We start from the raw sequence: 11,079 nt of genomic DNA, 5'->3' as shown, positions 1-11,079 counted from the left end.
GAGTAACTTTAATATCTACCCAAATCACACCTCTAACCACACTGCTACTTACAGAGAGTAACTTTAATATCTACCCAAATCACACCTCTAACCACACTGCTACTTACAGAGAGTAACTTTAATATCTACCCAAATCACACCTCTAACCACACTGCTACTTACAGAGAGTAACTTTAATATCTACCCAAATCACACCTCTAACCACACTGCTACTTACAGAGAGTAACTTTAATATCTACCCAAATCACACCTCTAACCACACTGCTACTTACAGAGAGTAACTTTAATATCTACCCAAATCACACCTCTAACCACACTGCTACTTACAGAGAGTAACTTTAATATCTACCCAAATCACACCTCTAACCACACTGCTACTTACAGAGAGTAACTTTAATATCTACCCAAATCACACCTCTAACCACACTGCTACTTACAGAGAGTAACTTTAATATCTACCCAAATCACACCTCTAACCACACTGCTACTTACAGAGAGTAACTTTAATATCTACCCAAATCACACCTCTAACCACACTGCTACTTACAGAGAGTAACTTTAATATCTACCCAAATCACACCTCTAACCACACTGCTACTTACAGAGAGTAACTTTAATATCTACCCAAATCACACCTCTAACCACACTGCTACTTACAGAGAGTAACTTTAATATCTACCCAAATCACACCTCTAACCACACTGCTACTTACAGAGAGTAACTTTAATATCTACCCTCATCACACCTTTAACCACACTGCTACTTACAGAGAGTAACTTTAATATCTACCCAAATCACACCTCTAACCACACTGCTACTTACAGAGAGTAACTTTAATATCTACCCAAATCACACCTCTAACCACACACTGCTACTTACAGAGAGTAACTTTAATATCTACCCAAATCACACCTCTAACCACACTGCTACTTACAGAGAGTAACTTTAATATCTACCCAAATCACACCCTCTAACCACACTGCTACTTACAGAGAGTACCTTTAATATCTACCCAAATCACACCTCTAACCACACTGCTACTTACAGAGAGTAACTTTAATATCTACCCAAATCACACCTCTAACCACACTGCTACTTACAGAGAGTAACTTTAATATCTACCCAAATCACACCTCTAACCACACTGCTACTTACAGAGAGTAACTTTAATATCTACCCAAATCACACCTCTAACCACACTGCTACTTACAGAGAGTAACTTTAATATCTACCCAAATCACACCTCTAACCACACTGCTACTTACAGAGAGTAACTTTAATATCTACCCAAATCACACCTCTAACCACACTGCTACTTACAGAGAGTAACTTTAATATCTACCCAAATCACACCTCTAACCACACTGCTACTTACAGAGAGTAACTTTAATATCTACCCAAATCACACCTCTAACCACACTGCTACTTACAGAGAGTAACTTTAATATCTACCCAAATCACACCTCTAACCACACTGCTACTTACAGAGAGTAACTTTTAATATCTACCCAAATCACACCTCTAACCACACTGCTACTTACAGAGAGTAACTTTAATATCTACCCAAATCACACCTTTAACCACACTGCTACTTACAGAGAGTAACTTTAATATCTACCCAAATCACACCTTTAACCACACTGCTACTTACAGAGAGTAACTTTAATATCTACCCAAATCACACCTCTAACCACACTGCTACTTACAGAGAGTAACTTTAATATCTACCCAAATCACACCTCTAACCACACTGCTACTTACAGAGAGTAACTTTAATATCTACCCAAATCACACCTCTAACCACACTGCTACTTACAGAGAGTAACTTTAATATCTACCCTCATCACACCTTTAACCACACTGCTACTTACAGAGAGTAACTTTAATATCTACCCAAATCACACCTCTAACCACACACTGCTACTTACAGAGAGTAACTTTAATATCTACCCAAATCACACCTCTAACCACACTGCTACTTACAGAGAGTAACTTTAATATCTACCCAAATCACACCTCTAACCACACACTGCTACTTACAGAGAGTAACTTTAATATCTACCCAAATCACACCTCTAACCACACTGCTACTTACAGAGAGTAACTTTAATATCTACCCAAATCACACCTCTAACCACACTGCTACTTACAGAGAGTAACTTTAATATCTACCCAAGTCACACCTCTAACCACACTGCTACTTACAGAGAGTAACTTTAATATCTACCCAAATCACACCTCTAACCACACTGCTACTTACAGAGAGTAACTTTAATATCTACCCAAATCACACCTTTAACCTCTAACCACACTGCTACTTACAAACAAGTTACATACATTTCCACACTATGAGGTTGGAATAATATTGTGAAATTGTGAAAATTATGATAATGCCCTTTTAGTGTAAGAGCTGTTTGAAAAAACCACCTGAAATTTCAACCTGTTTTGGTGGGAGGGAGTTATGGCCTTCCATAGTGACATCACCAGGCGGTAAATTAGTTAATAGACCAATAAGAAAGAGATTTCCAAACCTCTCTGCCAATAACAGCTAATTTTCAGTTTTCCGCTCCCCACTCAAAACTAGCAAAAATCTTGCTTGAGAAATTGCTCTTTGCTAAGAAGCTATTTTTGTTTCTTTTTGACAATTTTAACTGAAAACAATCAGAGTAAGGTACTTAATGGTTAACCAGAAATGAGTTGATATTGAGATTTTTTTAAACGGCTGCATTGTACCTTTAATATCCACCCAAATCATCTCCCTCCCACTGACTTCAATGCATGAGATGTGGGCATGCAGTCTCTCAGGTTAGGATTGGGTCAGGATAGATAGAGTCTGCATCCCAAATGGCACCATATTCCCTATAAAGTGCTCTACTTTTGACCAGAGACGGGCACTATGTAGGGATAAGGGTGCCATTTGGGATGCAGTCAGAGAAAGGAGGAATCAGGGAGTATCTAAGACACTGATGGAGGAGAGGGCTGAGGATCAGTTCATGTTGATAAGGCTGCTAACATGGTGAGAGCTCAACTCCCCTCTTCCTACTCCTCTCTCACATCACTCCCTCTGAACAAAGGCTTCAGTCTATCCTGTCTGAACTAAGGCTTCAGTCTAGTCCACCCTGTCTGAACTAAGGCTTCAGTCTAGTCCACCCTGTCTGAACTAAGGCTTCAGTCTAGTCCACCCTGTCTGAACTAAGGCTTCAGTCTAGTCCACCCTGTCTGAACTACGGCTTCAGTCTAGTCCACCCTGTCTGAACTACGGCTTCAGTCTAGTCCACCCTGTCTGAACTACGGCTTCAGTCTAGTCCACCCTGTCTGAACTAAGGCTTCAGTCTAGTCCACCCTGTCTGAACTAAGGCTTCAGTCTAGTCCACCCTGTCTGAACTAAGGCTTCAGTCTAGTCCACCCTGTCTGAACTAAGGCTTCAGTCTAGTCCACCCTGTCTGAACTAAGGCTTCAGTCTAGTCCACCCTGTCTGAACTACGGCTTCAGTCTAGTCCACCCTGTCTGAACTAAGGCTTCAGTCTAGTCCACCCTGTCTGAACTAAGGCTTCAGTCTAGTCCACCCTGTCTGAACTAAGGCTTCAGTCTAGTCCACCCTGTCTGAACTAAGGCTTCAGTCTATCCTGTCTGAACTAAGGCTTCAGTCTAGTCCACCCTGTCTGAACTAAGGCTTCAGTCTATCCTGTCTGAACTAAGGCTTCAGTCTAGTCCACCCTGTCTGAACTAAGGCTTCAGTCTAGTCCACCCTGTCTGAACTAAGGCTTCAGTCTAGTCCACCCCTGTCTGAACTAAGGCTTCAGTCTAGTCCACCCTGTCTGAACTAAGGCTTCAGTCTAGTCCACCCTGTCTGAACTAAGGCTTCAGTCTAGTCCACCCTGTCTGAACTACGGCTTCAGTCTAGTCCACCCTGTCTGAACTAAGGCTTCAGTCTAGTCCACCCTGTCTGAACTAAGGCTTCAGTCTAGTCCACCCTGTCTGAACTAAGGCTTCAGTCTAGTCCACCCCTGTCTGAACTAAGGCTTCAGTCTATCCTGTCTGAACTAAGGCTTCTGTCTAGTCCACCCTGTCTGAACTAAGGCTTCAGTCTATCCTGTCTGAACTAAGGCTTCAGTCTAGTCCACCCTGTCTGAACTAAGGCTTCAGTCTAGTCCACCCTGTCTGAACTAAGGCTTCAGTCTAGTCCACCCTGTCTGAACTAAGGCTTCAGTCTAGTCCACCCTGTCTGAACTACGGCTTCAGTCTAGTCCACCCTGTCTGAACTACGGCTTCAGTCTAGTCCACCCTGTCTGAACTACGGCTTCAGTCTAGTCCACCCTGTCTGAACTAAGGCTTCAGTCTAGTCCACCCTGTCTGAACTAAGGCTTCAGTCTAGTCCACCCTGTCTGAACTACGGCTTCAGTCTAGTCCACCCTGTCTGAACTACGGCTTCAGTCTAGTCCACCCTGTCTGAACTAAGGCTTCAGTCTAGTCCACCCTGTCTGAACTAAGGCTTCAGTCTAGTCCACCCTGTCTGAACTACGGCTTCAGTCTAGTCCACCCTGTCTGAACTAAGGCTTCAGTCTATCCTGTCTGAACTAAGGCTTCAGTCTAGTCCACCCTGTCTGAACTAAGGCTTCAGTCTATCCTGTCTGAACTAAGGCTTCAGTCTAGTCCACCCTGTCTGAACTAAGGCTTCAGTCTAGTCCACCCTGTCTGAACTAAGGCTTCAGTCTATCCTGTCTGAACTAAGGCTTCAGTCTAGTCCACCCTGTCTGAACTAAGGCTTCAGTCTATCCTGTCTGAACTAAGGCTTCAGTCTAGTCCACCCTGTCTGAACTAAGGCTTCAGTCTAGTCCACCCTGTCTGAACTAAGGCTTCAGTCTAGTCCACCCTGTCTGAACTAAGGCTTCAGTCTAGTCCACCCTGTCTGAACTACGGCTTCAGTCTAGTCCACCCTGTCTGAACTAAGGCTTCAGTCTATCCTGTCTGAACTAAGGCTTCAGTCTAGTCCACCCTGTCTGAACTAAGGCTTCAGTCTATCCTGTCTGAACTAAGGCTTCAGTCTAGTCCACCCTGTCTGAACTAAGGCTTCAGTCTAGTCCACCCTGTCTGAACTAAGGCTTCAGTCTAGTCCACCCTGTCTGAACTAAGGCTTCAGTCTATCCTGTCTGAACTAAGGCTTCAGTCTAGTCCACCCTGTCTGAACTAAGGCTTCAGTCTATCCTGTCTGAACTAAGGCTTCAGTCTAGTCCACCCTGTCTGAACTAAGGCTTCAGTCTAGTCCACCCTGTCTGAACTAAGGCTTCAGTCTAGTCCACCCTGTCTGAACTAAGGCTTCAGTCTAGTTCACCCTGTCTGAACTAAGGCTTCAGTCTAGTCCACCCTGTCTGAACTAAGGCTTCAGTCTAGTCCACCCTGTCTGAACTAAGGCTTCAGTCTAGTCCACCCTGTCTGAACTACGGCTTCAGTCTAGTCCACCCTGTCTGAACTAAGGCTTCAGTCTAGTCCACCCTGTCTGAACTAAGGCTTCAGTCTAGTCCACCCTGTCTGAACTACGGCTTCAGTCTAGTCCACCCTGTCTGAACTAAGGCTTCAGTCTAGTCCACCCTGTCTGAACTAAGGCTTCAGTCTAGTCCACCCTGTCTGAACTAAGGCTTCAGTCTAGTCCACCCAGTCTGAACTAAGGCTTCAGTCTAGTCCACCCTGTCTGAACTACGTTTTCAGTCTAGTCCACCCTGTCTGAACTACGGCCTCTCTAGGTCTGCACTAAAAAGCTGCCTCTACACACCATCTCTGACTGCACTAAACCCTCTTTAGTCCACACCCTTTCTGCACCAAAAGGTAGCCTCTCCCCCCCCTAACTGCACTAAGATTGCCTCTCCACTGCGGCTGGACTGCAAAGCTCAATGCACAGGCCCATAAAGCCCAGTTTTATATGACTACTCAGCATAATGTTATCAATACCACAGTAATAGCTGATGGCCCCCAGGCCACGGAGCCACTAAAAGAGCAGCATGGTTCTGCAAAGCAGCTGGATAGCAGTCAGACAAGTGTGTACTTGATAACTGGAATGCATTGGGCGTAACTGTAAAAATGTAACCTACGGTAACTGTTCTTCTCGACAGTGTTGTACTATTCCTGGATGCTCATGTGAAGATTTACTCTACTTTACATACATTAAAATGAAGAGAAACTACACATTACTAACACTACAGTAGAAGGGCACTAACACACTGCTAACACTAAAGTAGAAGGGCACTAACACACTGCTAACACTACAGTAGAAGGGCACTAACACTACAGTAGAAGGGCACTAACACATTACTAACACTACAGTAGAAGGGCACTAACACACTGCTAACACTACAGTAGAAGGGCACTAACACACTGCTAACACTACAGTAGAAGGGCACTAACACACTACTAACACTACAGTAGAAGGGCACTAACACACTACTAACACTACAGTAGAAGGGTACTAACACACTACTAACACTACAGTAGAAGGGCACTAACACACTGCTAACACTACAGTAGAAGGGCACTAACACACTGCTAACACTACAGTAGAAGGGCACTAACACACTACTAACACTACAGTAGAAGGGCACTAACACACTACTAACACTACAGTAGAAGGGCACTAACACACTACTAACACTACAGTAGAAGGGCACTAACACACTGCTAACACTACAGTAGAAGGGCACTAACACACTACTAACACTACAGTAGAAGGGCACTAACACACTACTAACACTACAGTAGAAGGGCACTAACACACTGCTAACACTACAGTAGAAGGGCACTAACACACTGCTAACACTACAGTAGAAGGGCACTAACACACTACTAACACTACAGTAGAAGGGCACTAACACACTACTAACACTACAGTAGAAGGGCACTAACACATTACTAACACTACAGTAGAAGGGCACTAACACATTACTAACACTACAGTAGAAGGGCACTAACACACTACTAACACTACAGCAGAAGGGTACTAACACACTACTAACACTACAGTAGAAGGGCACTAACACACTGCTAACACTACAGTAGAAGGGCACTAACACACTGCTAACACTACAGTAGAAGGGCACTAACACACTACTAACACTACAGTAGAAGGGCACTAACACACTGCTAACACTACAGTAGAAGGGCACTAACACACTACTAACACTACAGTAGAAGGGCACTAACACATTACTAACACTACAGTAGAAGGGCACTAACACACTGCTAACACTACAGTAGAAGGGCACTAACACTACAGCAGAAGGGTACTAACACACTGCTAACACTACAGTAGAAGGGCACTAACACATTAGTAACACTACAGTAGAAGGGCACTAACACACTGCTAACACTACAGTAGAAGGGCACTAACACATTACTAACACTACAGTAGAAGGGCACTAACACACTGCTAACACTACAGTAGAAGGGCACTAACACACTACTAACACTACAGTAGAAGGGCACTAACACACTGCTAACACTACAGTAGAAGGGCACTAACACACTGCTAACACTACAGTAGAAGGGCACTAACACACTACTAACACTACAGTAGAAGGGCACTAACACACTGCTAACACTACAGTAGAAGGGCACTAACACACTACTAACACTACAGTAGAAGGGCACTAACACATTACTAACACTACAGTAGAAGGGCACTAACACACTGCTAACACTACAGTAGAAGGGCACTAACACACTGCTAACACTACAGTAGAAGGGCACTAACACTACAGTAGAAGGGCACTAACACATTACTAACACTACAGTAGAAGGGCACTAACACACTGCTAACACTACAGTAGAAGGGCACTAACACACTACTAACACTACAGTAGAAGGGCACTAACACACTACTAACACTACAGTAGAAGGGCACTAACACACTACTAACACTACAGTAGAAGGGCACTAACACACTGCTAACACTACAGTAGAAGGGCACTAACACATTACTAACACTACAGTAGAAGGGCACTAACACACTGCTAACACTACATTAGAAGGGCACTAACACATTACTAACACTACAGTAGAAGGGCACTAACACACTGCTAACACTACAGTAGAAGGGCACTAACACACTGCTAACACTACAGTAGAAGGGCACTAACACTACAGTAGAAGGGCACTAACACACTGCTAACACTACAGTAGAAGGGCACTAACACACTGCTAACACTACAGTAGAAGGGCACTAACACATTACTAACACTACAGTAGAAGGGCACTAACACATTACTAACACTACAGTAGAAGGGCACTAACACACTGCTAACACTACATTAGGACGGCACGTGTATTTTATCACTTTTTCCTCCTGGCCAGCCAAAGGCATTAGGTTGAACAAGGACAAGACCTCTTACTGTTGCCCTCAGGTGTACCAGGCTCTCGGTTAATCAGTAATAGGCCTATATCATGCTAGTGCAGTGTTGCCGTCTTCTCTTGGTACAATAGAGTGGGAGGCACTTAGCTACTGCAAACGGAGAGGGAGACAGGTACAGGGTAACTACTGCAAACGGAGAGGGAGACAGGTACAGGGTAACTACTGCAAACGGAGAGGGAGACAGGTACAGGGTAACTACTGCAAACGGAGAGGGAGACAGGTACAGGGTAACTACTGCAAACGGAGAGGGAGACAGGTACAGGGTAACTACTGCAAACGGAGAGGGAGATAGCTCGGAGAGGGAGACAGGTACAGGGTAACTACTGCAAACGGAGAGGGAGACAGGTACAGGGTAACTACTGCAAACGGAGAGGGAGACAGGTACAGGGTAACTACTGCAAACGGAGAGGGAGACAGGTACAGGGTAACTACTGCAAACGGAGAGGGAGACAGGTACAGGGTAACTACTGCAAACGGAGAGGGAGACAGGTACAGGGTAACTCGCAAACGGAGAGGGAGCAGGTACAGGGTAACTACTGCAAACGGAGAGGGAGACAGGTACAGGGTAACTACTGCAAACGGAGAGGGAGACAGGTACAGGGTAACTCTGCAAACGGAGAGGGAGACAGGTACAGGGTAACTACTGCAAACGGAGAGGGAGACAGGTACAGGGTGGGGTAGGATTATGAGCAATAAGCGGAGGAGACAGCTTAAGAGGCAGGACAGGAAAGAAGGAGACTGGGTAGGAGTCAGAAATGGAGATTGGGTAGGAGAAACGTACCCTCCTTGGTTGGCAGAGTGTTCTTCTCAGCCGTACTGGTCTTCTTCAGACACTTCTTGTCAAAGGTCTCCACTCCCTGCTTCACTGGGTTGTTGTCGCCCATCTTAGATGATGTCTGAGGGAGAAAGAGTCAGAATGTAAATGTCGAGGGAGAGAGAGAGGGAGAGAGTCCTTAGACGAATATGTATTCTAGAATACAGGTGAGTGCATGCAGGTGAAGTCCAGCTGCACCCACCTTACCTCTCACACACACACACACACACACACACACACACCCTGTATAATCCAGACTCTCTAGCTAGTTACGTAATTCAGTTACTTGAATCAACACACACTCCCACAACTTTACCATTCACCGTCTAACAAAGGAGAACAAATAGCCAGGAGAGAGAGAGCTGTTCTTATGGCGTTATGTTACCCAAGCACGCATGGCGTTTGCAACGCCAGGGTTGTGGGTTCGTTTCCCACGGGGGACCAGTATGAAAACGTATGCACTCACTAACTGTAAGTCGCTCTGGATAAGAGCGTCTGCTAAATGACTAAAATGTACATTGCAGTGTGATTTCACATGCAAGAGCCAATGGTGTATCATGTGCCACCTCCACACACTGGTACTTTATTTGAACACAAACGCAGAACTAAAAAACAGTCTCATGATCTGCTCGTGTGTGCAATAACTGGGTGTGACGTTTTTTTTTTTTTTTTACCATTAATTCATAGGTGTCAACGCCATCTGCAGTAAAATTAGCTAATTTGACGGATTTGTCATGTTAAGGCATGTTGACCTCACCGGTAGAATATGTTTTTATCATAAAACAGCACGCCAATGAACTGCCAAACCATAGGCAGACTGTAGGCTAGAAGCATGTCAGCCGTCAACATCGCATGCATTGATTGGGCTTTAGGTAACAGTGCGACAACTGAAAACATTAAAATGTATTCGGCATGACATCACATCAAGGCCTGTAACTATGATATAGAGCCATTATGACAATTCGCCTAACCTAAGCATGCAATAATGAAACACAGACATGTTAAATAGCCTAGTTGGCAAATTAATGCTGTAGGGGGTGCGTTAAATGCATGCATTGCAGAGCTGTCAACAAAGCAAAAAAGACAAACGAAATCATATCGCCTAATAATAACCAATAGTCTATAGCCTACTCTTTACTGACAACCAAATACAACCGTCCCTTCCTTCCGTCTGAAAAATACATTTGAAGAAAAGTCAGATTTGTTTTTTTCCCCTCACAATTGCATAATAACACGACCGCCCATCAGAATGTCGTTATTAGGCTATCATGGCAACATAGGGTGGCATCCATAAACTAACGAACACAGAGGGAGACAGCGACATGGAATTTCAATACTTTCTATACTAAATTACCAATATTTACCTGGTGCGGGGATGTGCGATGAGAATGTCCGTTACAGGTACTAGGTCTGGGTGCAATGTGTATAGGACAAACGGTTTAAATAGGGGAAAGCGCACCCTTTTTCACACCAACATGGACATCAATCTGAGCTACGCCATTGGCCCAATCCATACAGAGGAGGGATATCATTGGCCAGGTTAAATCCATGAGTTGAGATGTTCTGGTGGGCAATGTTGTGCAGCATTCATTTGATAAATCCGACAGTGATACCATAGCGCCACCTTGTGGATACATACAGCATAGCCTACAGGTCCAGAGTTGAGTTCAGAGGGCAATAAAATAAGTATCTTCATCATATAAAGTTACAGTTTACAGTTTACAGTTTAGTAAAGTTCAGTATAAAGCGCACACACATATTCAGAATAACCTGCAAAGTGTGGCTTGATAAAACATGTATTAATACTCAGGCATATCATAATACAGCCTTATGGATCAACATTGTATAGTAGTACAGTTTGGTACAT

Source organism: Coregonus clupeaformis, unplaced genomic scaffold (genome assembly GCF_020615455.1).
Source record: "Coregonus clupeaformis isolate EN_2021a unplaced genomic scaffold, ASM2061545v1 scaf0024, whole genome shotgun sequence".
NCBI lineage: Eukaryota > Metazoa > Chordata > Actinopteri > Salmoniformes > Salmonidae > Coregonus > Coregonus clupeaformis.
This window is presented reverse-complemented; position numbering follows the sequence as displayed.